Source organism: Rhinolophus ferrumequinum, chromosome 9, assembly GCF_004115265.2.
Source record: "Rhinolophus ferrumequinum isolate MPI-CBG mRhiFer1 chromosome 9, mRhiFer1_v1.p, whole genome shotgun sequence".
In the NCBI taxonomy this organism is placed as follows: domain Eukaryota; kingdom Metazoa; phylum Chordata; class Mammalia; order Chiroptera; family Rhinolophidae; genus Rhinolophus; species Rhinolophus ferrumequinum.
Genome location: NC_046292.1, coordinates 6,379,813 through 6,399,026, shown reverse-complemented (window position 1 = coordinate 6,399,026; position 19,214 = coordinate 6,379,813). Strand labels below are relative to the sequence as shown.

General features: G+C 48.0%; 1 protein-coding gene across 7 annotated transcripts in view; it reads right to left on the bottom strand.

Moving 5' to 3' along the window:
• PIK3CD (phosphatidylinositol-4,5-bisphosphate 3-kinase catalytic subunit delta) overlaps nt 1-19,214 on the bottom strand; it is a 46,476-nt gene that overhangs the window by 16,642 nt on the left and 10,620 nt on the right. For 6 of the 7 annotated variants that reach the window (XM_033115221.1, XM_033115224.1, XM_033115225.1 and 3 more), the window contains exon 2: nt 8,117-8,233. The gene's annotated coding sequence lies outside the window, so the exon portion shown is untranslated. Of the gene's footprint in view, nt 1-8,116; nt 8,234-9,907; nt 10,063-19,214 lie in introns of those variants that run through there. The other variant, XM_033115223.1, reaches the window with a different exon arrangement.

Genomic DNA, 19,214 nt, shown 5'->3' with positions numbered 1-19,214 from the left:
TAATTTACTTCTAAGAAGGAAGGCAAGCCAAGGATGTAGCATCCTAGAGCCAAAAACGCTCCCCCAGACTAGGAATGAGGTTGCAGCCCATTTCACAGCCCCCTCGGCTGGCGGACCTGCTGCCTGGTGACCTGTCCCATGCTCAGGACTGCTGAAGAATCCCCTTTTGTTCCTTTTGAAACTCCACTGTCCTGGGGCTCTGAGCTGGCATCTCCTGAGCCTGTCAGACTTCCACATCTTTCCGGTGGCCATCGCACTTGTGGCTCATGCTCCAGCCTCTGTCAACGTAAAGACAGGCTTTTTGGTGCTCCAGTCACATGTCCTGGGGATTAGCTTCCCAAGGGAACACATGAGTCATCCTCAGCAGACTCTGTGCAGAGGACAGGCAGCAGGGAAAAGAGAAGTGTGTCCTGCTTATCTAAGCGATAAACCTCCTCCTCCCTGCGGGTGCCCTGGGCAAAACATGCCATGTACCTCCAGAAGTTACTCTAGGGCAAGAGTATAAAGGTCCCCGCTCCCCCAGTCCGGATAATTCCTACGAATCTGTCTGTGGAGAGACATGCTTATTAACCCTGGGACAAAACATTTGTCTAATGCCTAGATTTCGGAGCTGAAAGTTACAACCCAAAAAGCCCAAGAGAAGGAGCGTCAGAAACTTCTAGAAGGTGGTTATACACATAGTCCAAGTATCTGCCATCAAGCCAGGCTGGGAGGATGTAAGACCAGCAACCATCACGACAAGGGACAGGGGGCCACACGGACTGGCCATCTGTCCATGCTGAACAGAGCAGAGTCTGCGTTGGGCCTTTTGACCTAGGTTTATTTTTAGGTACTTCTCAGCCTCAAAAAGTCCTTCCAATCAAGTGTTTTGTTTTCCAGCCACTCTCCCAGAGAGAATGAAATGGACACTTTTCCTGTTGCCCAACTGATGTGGAAAGCAAGTACAAGTGGGCACTTCAGAAGCGGAGTCAAAGGTGCTTTACCCAGAGCACCCACGTCCCAATGGAGCTTCTGCATGTTCGCCTTAAAAGAGCTTTCTAGAAACCGCCCCCTGCTCTGGCTGCCAGGAAAAGCCCAGAGATCCTTCAATCACCATATCCTCCTGGTGACCCCCAGAGAAAAGAACCTGAAGGGCCCCTCTTTGTCCCAGAAGTCTGTAGGCCCCAGGGCCTGGTCATTCATTCATTCAGCAAATAATTGATTTGAGCATCAGGGAATGTGCTGGACTCTATATCCCACAAAATGCCCAAATCCTCTGTTTTTACTGGAGAGCAGGCATTCCAGCACCCCAGCCTTGGAGCTTTCTTTCCTTAAGAACCTTCTTGACAAAGAAGTGAAGACCAGAAGGAAAAGTGAGTGGTCCAGGGTCCCCAGTTATGTATAGTTTTAGGATAGATTTGCCATTCTTCCAAAATACAGAACTTTCCACGGGAACCACCTCAGTTGTGTGTTGCTGGGTGGCCCCTGTCTGACAGCTTCCTCCTTACCTGGTAACCACCACAGTCTTTAGGGCAGAAAGAGTGTCCCCACCATAGCTGTGAGCCACAGCAAGAGGCCTTGCAAATTCAATGCAGGCAGCATATCTGCTGTCATCCAACGTAAAGCTACTGTCTAACGGTGATGAGTTGTGGGTGAGGAACATGTGTCCAAAAAGGAATGGGAAGGAAATCTCCAGAAGCCAGGCAAGTAGGACATCCCAAAGACCACACCCAGGACTAGGAAGGAAGGGCTTGTCTGGAGGGTTGTCTGATACCCTGAGCTCCTGCCACAGGAGAAGGGGTCGGAGGAGTGAAGGATGAGAATGGATGAAATAAAGTACTGTGAAACCATGCAGAAGGCACCCCAGTGTCTGCCTGGAAGGTAAACTGAGGACATGAACTGCTTCACTCTCTGGTTTCCTTGTCTACCCACTTCCGCATCCCTCAGTTTTTAAAAATTTCTTCTTTTTTCAATTTTCACTCTCTCCCATTTTAAATGTGTCTCCCTTGAGGCCATAATTTTCAATAGGACAGTAACTTTTAATTTGAATATTTAAAAAGTTAAAAAAAAAATCCCCAATGGGGAAAACCAAGACAGACATCAAAGGCAAGAGGTGTGGGTCTCTGGAAATTCTGTTCTATATGGGAGGGGAAAAAAAGAACGAAAGAAAGAAAGACTTCTGACTCTTGCTGCCATCCGAAAAAGTAAGCCAACTACCCTACACAAAATTCCATCTCTTATAATGTTCAGTTCATGGCCCACCCGGGGGGGTACGGGTCGGGGGATCTGCACCCAAGTGGAGCCCCAGACACTACACATCAAATTCAATAGAAAAACCCATGGTCTCAAATTTGGTAATTTTGGGAATTTGGGACTTGGCCTGAAAAAGCAGTTCAAAAGTTTTTTAGAAAGCTATATGCACAAAGATTTTCATTGTGGTATTGTTTGTGGAAATGTTAAATCAAAAATAATACGGAAATGGCTAAGTAAGTTATCATATATTAACTTAATACAAGTGAATACAGTCATTAGGACATCTGTGCACACTCACAGCATTGCAAACATTCCCCACATTAAATGACACCAAATTGAACACACATTTATCATGGCAGCATATGTTTGTGGACAAAACATTTCAGAAATCAGAGAGAAAATGAAAACAGCTATATTATGGGTTAATATGGGTGTAATAATAATGACTTTTAAATGTTAATATATATGAAAGTTATGTAAGCAGGTGATTTTTAAAATTACTTACAACTAATATGCTTGCAGCAAAAAACAAACAAAAACAGGAAATAATAGTCCGCTGACTTCCACATCCAAATACACCAACCCAGTTTCAGTGTTTCTTTGAGTATTTATCTCTACATTTCTAAATAATAGGTTTATGCTGATATTTTTTAATTTTCAACTTTGAACTTCTTAGTTTCAACTTTCAACTACCTTGCTTTCCTACACATATGAACACACACATACCCACTCCTCCATTTTCTAAATATAGCTATGGGGTAATTTTTTGTTAATCAAACTTCAGTGCTTATATTATTATGACTATGTAAACATTGTTCAAAGCGAAGTGACATAATATATACTATGATTGTTTCCTGTCTTCTTCAAATTTTTTGGTATTCTTATCATTGATAGTTGCCTCATTTTTAATTTTCTATGTTTTCTATGTACAAATGTGTAATTCCTTCCCAAACTCTCCTCATAATACAACAAATATGTCAAAGGATCCACCAGCTCCGTTTTTTTTGTATTTCCTGGAGATATTCCCCCCTGGGGCCCTCAGCCATCCTGTTCCAAACTGGGCTGGCTGCTCGCTAGACCAGTTACACAGCTGTTGTACTGGGACTTCTCTTCACAATCAGATAGAATTCCCTTCACCACTATCCCCACCAGGCAAGGGTACCTGGTTGCAAGTACAGAAGCCGACTCCCACTGATTTAAGCAGAGAAGGACCTGACAGATTAGGACACATTTGCTGCACTGTGAGGAGTTTCATAGTTCTGTTGGAGAGTTTAAGGACTAGTGGTCAGTACATTGAAAACAAAGCAAATAAAAAGATGAGGCAACTATCAACTCCAGGAAAAAGTTGGACAAGAAATATAATTGTAGTAGTATACTAGCTGGACTCTGCCATGCACGTTAGTGATAAAACTGTTGTTATTGTCGAGAGTACTGGGTGGCAGCTTGTACCCCTGCCACTTCTGTGCCAAAAACTTAACTTTGCGGCCCAGCACTGCCTCCACCACCACAGACATGGGTACAGTCCATGCGTCATCCCTCTCTTCTGTGTCAATGGTGCATCTCGTTGATGGAGACCAGGTCACAGGTCCTGGTTACAGGGGGGGCTTAAAAGTGAATACTTTTGAGTTCCCATGGTGGGGTAGGTTTTTGTTTCCTTTTTCTCCCGACTCCCAAGACTCAAAGTGAGATAATAGCTGAAATATAAAAGCCATCTGGCAGCTGAGCCAAATGAGAACAAGAAACAATTGCACAGGCTGGCCTGGTGGCTCAGGCGGTTGGAGAGCCGAGCTCCTAAAGCCGAAGGCCGCTGGTTCAATTCCCACATAGTGAGCTGTGCTCTCTACAACCATAATTGTGAACAACAGCTCTCTCTGGAGCTGGGCTGCGGCTGTGAGCGGCCGACTGGCGACTGGCAGTCAGGGGGCACAAGGCTCATAATACCTCCATGGGCCAGGGAGCTGTGTCCTACACAACCAGACTGAGAAACAACGGCTTGAACTGGAGTGGGGGGAAGCGGAAGAAGGCGAAAAAACAATTGCACATTGTACCACTTGTTCCCCTTTCGTGGTTTACTTTCTCATTTTAGTGGAGCACATCCTCCAGTATCTTCCTTAAAAAACGATACAAAGGAGAAGGGGGTAAAGTTTTTTTCAATTCATGTCAAAAAAAAATTTTGTTTTGCCTCTTCCCACCCCCCTTTTTTTGTTTTGTTTTTTCAAAAGCCATTGTTTCTCAGTCTCGTTGTAGGGCGCAGCTCCCTGGCCCATGCTGGTGTTACGAGCCTTGCGCTCCCCCCAGCTGAGGCAGTTGGTGGCCCGACGTCAGTCAGCTGCTCACAGCAGCTCTCCTCGGCTGCCCACCGCTCACGATGACTGCCGGCCACTCACGCCGACTGCCGGCTGCCGGCCAGCGCGGCCCCCGTCCGCTCACAGCAGCCCACCTTAGCACACAGCAGCCCAGGGCAGCTCACGCCGACCTCCGGCTGCTCATGGCAGCCCAGCTCCAGGAAGAGCTGTTGTTCACAATCTTAGCTGTAGAGGGCGCAGCGCACTGGCCCATGTGGGAATCCAACCGTTGGCGTTAGGAGTTAGGAGCGCCGCGCTCCAACCACCTGGGCCACCAGGTCGCTCAGAAGAAAGCGGGGGGGAGGGGAGGGAATCTTTATCCCATTATTTTGCTTGAATGACAACTACAGAAGTCTGGGTCAGGAATTAATTTCTCGTGGAAACTTGAAAGAGTGGCTCCTTTGTCCTGCAGCTCCTGGTACTGGACCTTTTGTAAAGTGCCATGCCATTCTGTTCTCTGATCTTTTATATGTGGCCTCTTTTCTCTTTGTTGGCTTTTTGTAACTTTTCTCTACCTCTGGAGTTTTGAAAGTTCATGATGATGTCCCATAGTACATCTCTCGCTTTTACGTAGCGTTTTACGTAGCGTTTTACGTGTTATTCATTATGCTGAGTACTACTTAGAGACTAAATGAAGAACTAGATTCTTTAATAACTTCCCCGTCTCCATTTCTCTCCCCTCTTTTTCTTGAGCTCCTATGAGGTGGATATTGAGCCTCCCAAACTGATTCTCTGACTTTCTTATCTTTTCTTTCCTATTTTCCTTCTCTCAAGTCGTTTTGTTCTACTTTCTAGAAATTTATTTTTCAATCTCCCAGCTGTATTCGATTGAAATTTTTATTATTACTATCTAGTGTTAATATCCAAGAGCTTATTGTTTTATGTTTATTCCCTTGTTTTAAACAACCATGTTTATGATTTCTGAACCCTTTTTCTCTGTTAGTTTGGGTCTCATCTATCATGCTAGAGGCCTCTTTCTAGAAGAGATGATCCATGGCTACGCGTTCTATATTTAAGAGAGAAGCACTAAAAGCTGTTTGTGCACAGCTAGCCCTGTAGGGCTAATTGCCTGGTAGGTATCACTGTGAAATGACAAAGTAGCAACGTAGCTTTTCAATAGGGTCCCCCACAATGTCAGTATCTGAGGGTCATTTTTATCGTGAGGTCAGTTTCCTCAGAAAGAAGTTCTTCAAGGCCCTGCCTTGAGAGTGGATATCAGCCAGGCTGCCATATTCTGGGAGCCAACCAAGAGAGAGCCTTGCTATTCATATTCAGTATGCAAACTTTCATTGAAACCTCCGGTTCCCAATACAGTGCCTCCTCCCAGCCCCCTCCTGCCCTCAGCTGCTGTCCTCACAGCTTCCTTCCACCCCAGGCTGGCCCTGAGCTGCTCTGGTTTAACACTGGCCTTCAGAAAACTGGGCACCCTGTGCTGGGGTGGCACTGAGCAAGGCGTCTGTTGGTCTACCACACACTTTCAACCAATCTTCCTGCTTTCCAGCCACCTCCTACCCCGCCATCGGGAACACTTTTGTAGCCCCATTCTTGAGCCTTGGGTGGGTCCTGGGGACACCTCAGCTTGCTTCCTCTATAGCATGGGACATTTAACTCTTTGCTTGGCTTCTCTTTCACTGACCTGTTTTCTATCTTTCAAAAGTTTTGCTCACATCCCTCCTCCTCTATCATCTACTTTTTTGTTTGTTTGTTTGTTTTAAGGATTTATACCTTTACTGTCATTTTAGTGGGCTTTTTTGAAACAGAGCAGAAATAAACATATACATTCAATCAGTTACGTTTATGTGGAAGTCCATAATACCGTGTTTCCCCGAAAATAAGACCTAGTGGGACCATCAGCTCTAATCTGTCTTCTGGAACAAAAATTAACATAAGACCCGGTCTTATTTTAATGTAAGACCGGGTATAATATAATATAATACAATATAATATAATATAATGTAATATAATATAATACTGGGTCTTATATAATAAGTATAATATAATATAATATGATACCAGGTCTTATATAATATAAGACCGGGTCTTATATTAATTTTTGTTCCAAAAGACGCATTAGAGCTGATGAGCTGGCCAGGTCTTATTTTCAGGGAAACACAGTAATACTTAACAATAAATAAAAATCATGTTTCCAAAGATACACACACAGAAGACAGTCCAGGGGACGGGGGGAGGATAGTCCCACAAAGAAACAATGGTTCTCTGGGGCAGCAGGGATGATTACAGGAGGGCGGGAGGGTTATGCTTGCAAAATTTTCTTTTGTATGTTGTAAATTTTTGGTAGTATTAAGTTGGTGCACAGGTAATTGCGGCTTAAAAGGTTCAAAACAATTGCAAAAACCGCAATTATTTTTGCACCAACCTAATAACTAGGCATTTTTAGAAATCAAAAAGCATGAGGGTTAAAAATTATTAAAAGTCATCTTCTGAAACAAGATAGGGTAAACAGGTATGCAGAAGAAACTCTAATCACCACAGCACAGGTCTACACGATCCATGGTTTTCGCTTATGTTCCAGGGAGGCCTGGGATCCCACAGAAACACCTGAGGCCTCCAGAGGGTGGTGGGGGTCAGACAGGTACTAAGTGGCAGGTGTTCTGGGCCAGTCACATCCCACAGCAGTGGCTCTGTTTTTACCTGCGTTATGGGTAAAAATTCTGCTTAATATTTTGATCTTTTAAAAGCGATCTACACGACCAAAGAAGGTTGGAAAGTACCAGTGAAGATCTAGATAAATGAGGTTAGGGTGTGTGTGGGGGGACCTCCAACGATGACACCAAGCTATAACCCGTCATCCCTTTCCATCCTGAAATGACAGTAGCTGTTCTAGTGTCTGGATAAGGAGAAACGTGCTGTGTGCTCACAGTGTATCTACTCACAGAGCTTCCAAAGGGGGCTGCTGCCTACCAACCCAGGAGCTCGTTAACCATACCCAGCTACCCCCGGACACCATGTCAGTCTCTGGACTCAGTTTCTTCATTTGCACAATGAAAGGATTGCATTCATATTCCAAGCTAGTGTTCTAGAAACTCCAAGGAGCATCCTATTACTGATACAGTTACTGCCAACTCTCTGGAGAAACAGAATGTCCCTAGTAAGGTCTCCTTCAGTAGCAATACCGAGTTATAAAAATTCAATCCACTTCCTCTAGAAGAACGTTTTACTTTTTCTCTCCTCAAAGAGGCCAGCCCAACTCTACCATGACCGGAGCCAAGTCAAATACCAAATGTTGCAGCTTAATAACCGGCTCCAGGGCTCCTCAAAGCAAAATTGTTTCTTCCTTTCCCAGGCAGCAGCCTCCCTCTTGGGCAGCTGGCTAGGGTCTCCCACACTTCCCCGCACTCCCTTTTCCGGCTCCCAGCACAAATATGGGTCATTCTCTTCCTTTCGGCTCCAGGCCTACAGATAGGTTCTCCTGTGGCTGTACGGTCAGGAAGAGCAGAAGATTACATTCAAAATCTAACCTATCTACAAAATAACATCTCTTCTCGCAGCACCCCACTTGTCTCCTTTGCCCAACCTACCTCTCTGGAATGGTCCGAGAAAGACCAGCAGCAAAGGCCCCTCTGCCCAGCAGATTAAAGATGCTTTGGAATCTGAGTGTCATTCCGCCCTTGCTTGACACTGAGCTCCTTCTCTGTCTGAAAAAAAGAAAAGAAAAGAAAAAATTAAAAGGGTCTCAGAAATCTTCTGTGCATTCTCTTACAGAACTTTAGCTCAAAAGCGACTGTTGTATCCAGGCTCCCTTTTTGCAAACCAATCACATTCTGCTTGCTGAGCCTTTTTCACCATCTGTGGCAATGCCACCCCCAGCTCCTTTTGGTGGTACTGAAGCAAACCACAGCAGCATTTCCAGTGCCTGAAGCAGGAATATACGAGGATACACATACAGATGACTCAGATCATGTTTAGAGTTGTTTGTTGGTTTTGTTTGGTTTTTGAAAGCAAAGTAAGTGATCTGAGCCAAGCCTGGCTTTGAGTTCCATTCAATGGCTACAAAAAGCAGGTTCATGAACTTGAGGTTCCCATTCAAGGTCCAAATTGCATCATAAAGGAAGATCCATCCCAGCTCCTGGAGACGAAAAGAAAGGGAGTATGGGGAGGGGGCCGCCCACTCACTGCTTCAGTGGGCCTGGAAATAATGTAGCTGGGGAGAGACAGTAGGACGCACTCCTTCACCTAACCCCAGACCCTGGGCACAGCGACCTCCTGCCTGGAATCCACTAGGTGCAGCTGGGGAGGCCTCCTGAGGAGCAGGAAACCTAAACCACTGGCTTCTCCATAAGACAGAAAGTCCAGTACTAGTAAGCCGTTGGAAAAGGTATCCATTCCAAGAAAACATTTCCCAAGGATCAAGCTGGAATTCTCCCTGCTGTCAGCCTAATCGCTGGAGGGATATACACCCCCACGGACCCTGCTGCTTGAACTTGGGCTTGGATGGTCCTTTCATTCAGCATCCAAGGAAGGATGGCAAGGACTTCCCAAGGCACTGCCACCACAGAAACGGGAGGTCAGCATCAAGAGCTAAGGAAGAAATCACTTCCATTGATGACCAATGGAATTAACGCGAGCATGAGAAAACAGCAGCCCAGCCTCAGGGAAATGAGACATGATTGTAGAGAAAGCACTTTCAAAACGCGGAAAGACAAAGCAGAAAGCATGATGGAGTCGAAAGAAGGAAGAATTAGAAAAGGCAAGGAAGTAATTCGTCCTCGGGAATTAGGGTCAGGAAATATGGAGCTGGGACAGAATTCACAAGAGGGCGGCCAGGGAGGAGGCTCTTCCCCGGAGGAAAGGTGGGTCTTCTGCTCGGGCCCTCACGCTGGCTAGGATCTCACAGGACCTGGGTTTGCCGCCCTCTAGCCCTCTGGGTTCAAGGGCAAATCTTGGGAGGTAATGCTAGGAATGGACCGAGCGCAGGATGCTCCGTCCCGAATCGGGGGCAGGGGGAGGGGAGGACGCGCGCAGCAACTGCTGGGTCCCTGACAAGTAAACAGCTTGTCCTGTACGGCTGAGGGCCCCGCTCATCTCATCAAGGGCGACAGCAGGGCACCCGGATCCGCGGCCCCCCGGAGGCACAAAAGGGATGCAAGGAGGTCAGGAGAGGGAGAGCACCAAGCAGCCCACACCGGAGCGCGACCCCCTGCCTCGGCCTTCCCAGCGGAGTCTGGTCCGCCCAGGAACGCTCCCGCCTCCCCCAGCCCCCATGCCCCTGGATCCCGGATCGCCCCAGGAGGACAAAGCCCGGCGCCGGGAGGGGCGTGCGGCGGGGGGCACTGGGACCCCGCAGGCTAGCGCACAGGTGGGCTCCGTACCGGGTGTCGGTGCCGGGGGCGGGGCCCGGTCTCCCTGGAGATAGTTGCCCAGGGGACGCGGCAGGCTGGTCCCCGAGCGGCGGGAGGGTGCGAGCCTCCGAGCGGCGGCGCGGAGCCCGCGGGGGCCTGAAGGCAGGCCCGCGGCGCGGAGCCGGCGAGTGGGGCATCGGCGGAGGGGCGCGGCCCGGGGCGGGGCGCCTGTCAGGGGCGGGGCGTCCCCGGGGCCGGGGCGGGGCCAGGGCCAGACGCCGCGCGGGCACCGTCACCAAATTCTCGTAGCTCCCGCCAGGCGAAGCACTGGAGCGCCAGAGGTAGCCGAGCTCCGAGTGGCCGCGGCGGCAAATCCTTCCCGACCCCAGCTTGCACCCGCCTGGCCTGCGGGGTTAGATCCCCAAGCCCGTGGGCCGCTGCCGAATCCCGGGCGGCGTGCGCACGCTGGCCCTGGCTTCCCTCTTGCCTTGTAACCAGAGGATAGAAAGTGCCATTTGCAAAGTAAGCGAGGGCTGGTCGTCTGCCAAACCGCTTTCCGTTCCCGGGTTCCCAGGGAATCACCAGAAAGGGCGGGGCACTGGACCCTGTCGCAGATCCGGAGCCGGGGTCACCCGAGTAACAGGCCATCCCGGGCTCTGGGCTCAAATCCAGTGTGCGAGCTGTTCCTCAGCCTCCGGGCATTCCTTCCCATCGGGGTTCCCCTTACAAGTCGGATTTAGAAAATAAATGGGTTTACCCGGGACTTTCACTAATGCATCTCTTCGTTACAATGAACTGTGTGTGCTGGCCGAGCGCCGGTGCAAACGCAGTCATCCTCTGTACTTTACAGGCGCTGCAGTTTTCATCACACTGTAAGGTGGGTATTATTCTCCCTTGGGTTGTAAATGAGAAAACCAAGGTTCAGAGGGCAAGAAAGTTAGCCTGCACCCCTGCCTCCCCCACCCCCCCACACACACACGCATACACGCCCGCCGCACACATTCCTACCGCATCTTAGCGGCAGAGCATTGGAACTGCTTTGGTGTGGTACCGGACCCATTCGCTTCTTGCCCTGCAGTGTCCCATGTCCCCCAGAATGTCCTTCCGGATCCACAGCCCTGGACTGAAACCTTTGCTACAGTAGAATGTAAGAAGAGGAGGGGGCGTGAGGTTTAGAATCACACCAGCCGTGTCCCACAGGGCGGAGCAGACATTAGAGGAGGAAAGTGGTTGGAGGAACAGTCCTTGGTGGTCCAATTGCTCCGCGCGTCTCCGTCTCCGCCACCTTCAGGTGTTCCAAATGAGGCACCCAAGGCAGGGCCCGCCCCTCCGAGCCCCTAAGAGTCTCCCTGCACCCCAGCGTCGCTGAGAGCATGCGAGGAGGGCAAGGCGCAAAACTCAGCCAGAAGCGTGGGAGGAGAGAACCAGGCAGCAGAGTAGTAGGGGGTCTCCGCGACCCTCAGTTATCTATGTCGCCGCCCCCAGCACAGCCACGCTGTCATGGCCGGCGCCCCAGGGCATCTCACAAGAGAAAAGGTTGATCTGGGCGAGAGGAAGCAACACCCCCTCGGTATCCCATCAGATGTCGTACACAGACACACTCAGTCACAATCGCATTCACTCATTCACATACAGGCACGATTATGAAAACTGACACACACAATGTCACACACACATACTCATGCACATTCACACGCTGAACCTCACTCGCCAACCCACAAAGTGGGGCAGGGCTGTGAACATGGCAGATAACCTCCGGAGAAGGCGGAGCCTGGGCCACTGCGTGGATATAGCCCAGACCGAGGCAAGGTCCAACTCCAGGCTCTGGCTAGGCCTACCCTGACCCACGTGGAGTGTGTGTGGGGGGTTACCCAGGATAAGAAATAAGTGCTAGAAGTCACAGCTGGAACTTCGATGGGCAGGCAGAAGCTGAGAGTTCTCTAACAGCCATCCTGCTATCCCTAACAACCCCCAACCAGAAGAGGATCATGACTGACAGGGCCAGGCCACCAAAAAGATTTTCCAAGGGGCAGACAGGCTTCGATGGTTCCACTCCCCCCATCTCAGCCCTGGGTACCCTCCTCCCCAGGGCCCCAGTCCTGCAGACTTCTTCTGCAGTGTGGGTCTGAATGAAAGCCAAGCTCAAACACAAGGTCCTCATCAGCAATGGAATCCAATGATCTAGCTTGGGGTTCAAATTGAGGGTCTCAAGTACTGGTTCCTCTGGAGCCTGGAGAAAAATCCAAGACTCTTTGAAATGGCAAAAGCCATAAAAAGTCATCCTGCTGGTATTACAAAAATGTACTAATAGAACTGCACTGACCAATTCCAGAAAGACACATCACATAAAGTGTATGGGAGAGAATTAAGTGAGTTAATACAGGTCCATGGAAAGTCTTTAGTGCCTGGTGCACAGAGCAGATGCCCCGTAAGTCTTTGCTCTCCCAGATGGGCAACAGACTCAAAGAGATCACATGTCTTAACGTCACACAGCTAGTTAGTGGCAGAGATAGAAGAAAAACCAGTCAACTGATTCCTCATTCCGGGCTCAGGAATATATTAAGTCCTCTGTTAAAAACAGGCGAAAGTATGAATAAATTACAGTAGTCCCCCCATTTACCCTCCGGGCATACGTTCCAAGACCCCCCCCCCAGTGGATGCCTGAAACTGCAGATAGTACCAAACCCTATATATACTATTTTTTCCTATACATACGTGCCTATGGTAATGTTTGATTTGTAAATTAGCCACAGTAAGAGATTAACAACGATAACAAATAATAAAATAGAACAATTATAACAATATGCTGTAATAAAACTAATGTGAATATGGTCTCTCTCTCTCTCAAAATATCTTACTGTATTGGACTCTCCCTTCCCGTGATGATGTGAGATAATAAATAGCCTACGTGATGAGATAAAGTGACATGAATGAGACATTATTACGCAAAATAAAGGTGACTTGAACACCAAGCGCTGTGATACCGCTGCGATAAAGCAACAGTAGATCTAATAACCTAGGTGGCTACTAAGTGGCTACTAAGACTTTATTTCAAATGTGTGTCGATTCGTGGCAGTACTGTGCAAGTAACTGATTTTATCTTGTGGATTGCACTTAAGCACTTGTCCTTATTCTATGGAAAATGTGGGTTCAACTAACTACACCTTCAAAGAAGGCCCTCCGACTCTATTTCTCCTCACAAAATCGAATGTTTCAAAATAAGAAACCAACTCTTGGGGCAAATCATCATCATCTGGAAGAAATGCTATTTTAAGACCACCACCACTTCTACTTGTCCCTGTAGAGATCATAATGAGGGTTAGCTAAGATTTACATATAATACAGACAGGGGAAGAACTGCAAGAACTTCATCAATGGAGAAATGAAACCAAACAAACAAACAAAAAACCCAAACTGTCAACCAGTTTATTTTAGCTTTTTTACGGCGGTTGATTGATTTGTCAATGAAGAAATGAAACTAAATACAAAAAAAAAAGAAAGAAAGAAACTGTCAACCAGTTTACTTTTTCTTTTTTATGGCAAGACTGCCTTATGGCCAAAGTTATGTGGCAAAAATGCAACAAAAATGCTTGTGGCAGAGCTGCCAAGGGGAGAGTACCCAGAACCAGTGTGGATACCGTGGGCAATGGATGATTCACATCCCATGCAGCACGAGATTTCATCATGCTACTCAGAAGGCATACAATTTAACATTTATGAGTTGTTTACTTCTGGAAGTTTTCCATTTAATATTTTCAGACCAAGGTTGACCGTGGGTAATCATAACCGCAGAAAGTGAAACTGTGGATAAGGGCAGTGGGGATGGGAGGGGGAAAAACTACTGTAGTTTACTGGATAAATAAATGTGTTTCACCACTTTTAGAAAATCAGAGTGAACAGAAAAATTAGATTCCCACCCCTCCACTTGCTACTGTCAAAAGGAGCGGATCGTCTTTGTAAGTTCCCAAGCATGAGGCAGGAAACCAGAGGAGCCGCTGCTCCCAGCCATGAGAGGCCTGGCTACATTCAACAAGCCTGTAAGAGGGATGTTTATTTTCTTTACTAGTCACTCCTCCTTCTTTCTGCCTCTCCTGGCACTTGCAGGTAACCTCACTGTGATGAAATGTCAGCCTTTCCCAGCTGCCCACTGATACCCCAACCACCAACCTTCCTGGAATTCTGGTTGGTTCTTCCTATTCAAATTTGGCACTCAGCATGGTAAGGAGTCAGAATATGTCATTCCAGAATATGTCACTTCGGCATATTATTTTGAATTAAAGGTAGTTGAGAAAACTAGTGCAAGGGCAGCTGTGAGCCTCCTTTGTCCCACTGAAATCTCCCATGTGAAGGTACCTCCCTGTACCAGGAGGGAAGAAGGTACCCTTATCACCACAGACAGGGAATCTAGGGCCAAGAAACTGCATAAACAAACGTTGTTACTTTTTCACCATTTTACCACTGCCAGCCCACACCCCTTTATCTTGCCAATCCTCACACATTTACTATTTCTTTGTCCAAAAGGTAGAAAAGCTTCCTGCTCTGGTCACTTCTTTGAGTCTCACATGTTGGTGGAGATTTTGTACATGATTAAATTTGTTTTTCTCCTGTTATTCTGATTTTGTATAGGAGGGTCTCTGCCAAGAACCCAGGAGGGTAGAGGGAAAATTATTGTTTCTCCCTTACAGCATTTTTAGATGAGGTCAGATAAGACGACTGAGTGGGGACAAGACTAGGACAGCTACAGTTTTAAAAAAAAGATGAAACTAACAAGAGCAGTAAATGTTTTTAATTTTAGGGAAAAAAAGGATTCTGGAAAATAATGCTCCTCAAAGGGGAGAGACAGTTTCCATAGTTATTCACATAATCCCCCCGCCCCCATCCTTTTGTTCCCTTGATCTTTTTATTCTCAAGGCACAAGAATAAGGGAGCCTAATTACAGGAGTGTCTGGCCCCTGTTCTCCTACCATCTTCACATATTTTCATTAATCTTTGAGACTCTCACCCCGACTTAACTCAAAAATTGGCTCATCTGTAGTTAAAAAACAGTTAATTAGAATCCGGAGCGTCTCTTTTTCGCCAATTCCCCTAGCTTAGACCCAAAGTCTGCCTTAATTGAGGCTTCTAGAGTTTGTGACCTGGAAGGGAGCAGAGAAAAAAAATGATGACCATGTTTGCAATGCTCATTCTTTCAAGCGTCAACCCCAAAGCATTCAACGGTTGCAGGGGCTCGCCCAGCAAAAGGATGGAGCCCTGGCGTTAGAGCTACACTCGGAAGAGTTCCTAATCACCCCAGAACTGTTTCCTGCGTAAGCGATACCAGCTCACGGCGCCTACCTACCGCGGGCAGTGGATGGGAGGGGCAATCGGACAGCACCGGCAGGGGGCGTCTCACCCGGACCTCCAAGCAGAGCACCTAGTTACACGCGGCATCTCACCACTGCTTCCTGTGCGTCAGGTTTCCAATTCTCTTACTAGAATTGGAATCTCACGGGAGGACACCATGTCTTAGGCGTCTTTTTAACTTTTATAGAAGAGATATTCCTCTGTTTGTGGAAAAAATCAATTGTGAATACTTATTGGGGGGAAATTAGCATAAGGGGAGAAATAGAAAGCCTGGAACAATAGGCATTGTATGAATCACACATCCAGGCTCGTGAACAAGTCCCCTGGGGACTCACAACACTGATCTAGAATCTCCTTGTGAAACCCCTTAATGTACATGAGAAGCCACTCAAGGCAAGAAAATTAAACTAAGGGCTGGGAAATTTTTTTAAGTTGGGTCTAAATTTAAAGAAAGTAAGAAGAATGAATCTGGCAATATTAGATTGAACATCCTCCCAGAGCTGCTCCTCAAAGGTCATTTAGTTAAGACAGGGGGCAGGGGGCTTGCCCGGGTCACATAGTTAGACACATAGCAGTCAGTTTCCAGGTGCTAAGTCTCGGGACTGGAGAGATACTAAAACTAATAGCAGTATGGACATCAGCAGCTGATATTTTCTGGCCTATATGACATGGCAGTCATCGTGCTAAATGCTTTCCATTTATTGTGGAAGTTTTAAAACATTGTGGCAAATTCTTTAGGGCTCCTCCCATTGAGAGGTGCCACCTATGTCCCTCCCCTTCAATCTGGGTAGGCTGTGACTTCCTTGACCAAGAGAGTATAGCAGGAGCGATGCTAAGTGACTTGAGAGGTTAGGTCAAAAAAGGCCATGCAGCTTCCGCCTTGGTTTGGAACCAAGCTCTTGGGGAGTGCATGCAGAAGGAAGTGTGACTCCCCGAAGCTGCCACACTGTGAAGGAGCCCCAGCCAGACAGAGAAGCCAGACAGTCCCATCTGAGCCTCCCAGGCAACTAGACATGAATGAGGAAACCTCCAGATGTTTCCAGCCCCTAGATGTTCAAGTTATTGGCAGCCCTTTGAGAGTCTTCCCAGTTGACCCCGGGTCCTAGAGCTATCCATATGGCTAGCAATCATCTGTAAAAATTATTCTGTCAGAAGTGGGTAAATCTGGTGGAACCAAGTGCAAGGCTATCTGTAATTACATGCTAAATTCTCTAATTACAAATACAGAGTGGAGAAAGACAGAAGAGGCCTAAATAGAGCATGGAACCCAGAGAAGTCACAGCTGACCCAGACGCTGCACTGTGGTCCCTTCATGAACGAGCCGGCTGGGTGCCATCACAAGGGCTATTCTCTACATAAAACGATATACAGGCACTTGCCGGGTATTCACACCTTTGTGCAGTCCCCACCCACATTACAGCAGGATTGGTTTGCGTGACCAAAATATGGTGGGCGCCATGGCAGGTTGCCTTCAAGATTAGGTTATAAAAGGCTGTGGGACTTCAGGCTTGGGCACTCTTTGCCTCTTTTTTTCTCTCTCATCTCTCACTTGGAGGTAAGCCAGCCGCCATGTTGTAAGGACACTCAAGCTGCCCCATGAAGCCCACATGGCAAGTTTCTGAGATATCTGGCCATCAGCAGGCGAGTCACTGAGGCCTGCCAACAAAACCCTGCTTCCTCAGCTACTCCCAAATGCCTGACCCACGGAAACTGTAAGATGATAAGTGTTTGTTGTTGAAGCTGTTAAGTCTGGGGGGTAATTTGTTACACAGCAATCGATAGCTAATACACCACCATGGCTGCTGTGTGGCCCAGTACCTGTTCCAGGCCTAGTATAGCAGAAGCTCCATTAATCATTGTGATTGAACAAATGGTAGTACAAACCACCCCTCCACTGTAGTTGTATGAGTCAGACAGATATGTTCCTAAGAGACCACAAGCTAAGTGTAAGAAGCCAGCCCCAAAGACCACATCCTGTATGATTCCACTTATGTGAAATGGCCAGAATGGGCAAGTCCGTGGAGACAGAAAGTAGATTAGTGGTCACCAGGGGCTGGGGGGTTGGGGAGAAATGGAGAGTGGCTGCTAAGGGGTATGAGGTTTCTTTCGGAGGTGATGAAATGTTCTAAAATCGATTATGGTGATGGTTACACAACTCTGTGAACAGACCAAAATCCACTGAATTGTGCACATTCAATGAATTTTATGGTATGTGACTTCTAGCTCAATAAAGCTTATTATATTAAGTAAAGAGGAGCAGGAGCTCAGGCAAGGTCACCGGTCCTGAGTGGGAGTGGCACCCTGGGAGGCTGGCACCCGCAGGGCTGGGAAAGGCTTTGTGGTACTTGAAGTGGAGGGGATGCCTGGGGCAGAAAACACCGTGGTGTGGGGTGCTCGGCACTAACCCCATTCTCTCAGCAAAAGGGGGTTCGCATGCTAATCCCTCAGGAGACCCTGCCTGCTCTAAAGCCACCTGGAGCCCAACACGTACGTACAGCCTGGATGTGGGACTGACTTCCCATAGACAACCCCACCCACCCATGACTTACAACAGCTCTCACAGGTGGGCTTCCTACCAGCCCAAGCCCAGGCTCTTCACACAGAAGGGGGAGCCACAAAACCACAGGCTGCAACTGCCCCCAAGGACAGCTGGCCTTGTCAATGAGCCATCATCCTATAGTGGAGAGGCATCAAATGATGCAAAGAAGTCAGTCCTTGCTGAATGCCCCTCAGTGAATTTAGGAGAAAGAAAGGGATTTAAATGGCACAGAGTAAACTTGCACACGGGTGCTTAAGAGGTGGTCAAGACTGAACACAGAAGCAGCTTCAAAGCAGACTTTGAACAGACTTTTATCGTTGGGTGAGGTATCTTCCAGAGGCCTCAGGGGGTCTGAATCTAGGGTGTCTCTCTGGCCTTCAAGGTTTGTTTTGGAGTTAGAATTTCAGTGCAGAGAAGTCAGCGATCGGACTCCTACAACCATTCAGTATACCCTAATAGAGTCTGGGATGAACGTGGGGGACACCCAGGAACTCCATGGGATTTCATGTTAGAATGTTCTTGTATATAGGAGTCTTTTCCTGGGGAGAGGGGCCATGATTTTCAGCAGCTTTTCAAAAGGACTTAAAATGTGAAAAAGCTTAGGAACCACTGGGCGGTAGGTTCTAGGGTAAGTGGATAAATGGGGTTCCCAGGCCCAATTTCAACATGGGGGGAAGGTCCCCTCACACCAACAAGCAATTCTCAGACACCAGCAGGGTGTCCAAGAATTCAATTCAATTTTGACACTGTCTACCCAGAGACAGCATCATATTCCACAGGTTAAGGTTTCAGTTCTACAAGACTCACACTCGCATGCACGCACGCGCGCACACACACACACACACACACACTCAGAGTGGTAATGGAGATGGGTCCCCCTCACGGGGTCTTAGCTACTTGGCAGTTTACTCCGTTTTCCTGGGGTCCGCTCTGCAGCTGGCCGCACACCCAGGCACTCAGCCCCTAACCCTCTTCCCCACTGGGTCAGGGGCTTACAAGTCCTCTTCCTCTCCTGTTCTCATCTGTAGACAAACTGGAAGCACTGGGGGACTCATTCTGTCCCCCATCACTGGTCAGTCTGTCCTTGGCAGGTGCCCCTATGCCACCTCCTGCCACTCCCAAAACAGGTCTCCAGGCCGCATCGACCCCTGTGAGCCTTTGGGAGAAGTTGAGGCTCTGTTCTAGCAGAGCCTCTGTAGCATTCATCAGGCCTGTCTTTGGGGTTACGGCGGATATCACTGAGCACCTGCCACAAGCCAGCACTGTTTAGGTGACGCTATCCATTTTCTCACGTAATCATCACGAGCCCCTAAGGCAGGCCTTCTGTTTATAGGGGGGAAAGTGGGGCTCAAGGAGGTTCCAGGCGCACAGCCAGTGACTGGGAGAGGCAGGCTCGAACCGGATGATTCCTGGGCCCTGCTCTGACCACAGCACCACACTGCCTCTCCTGGGTCA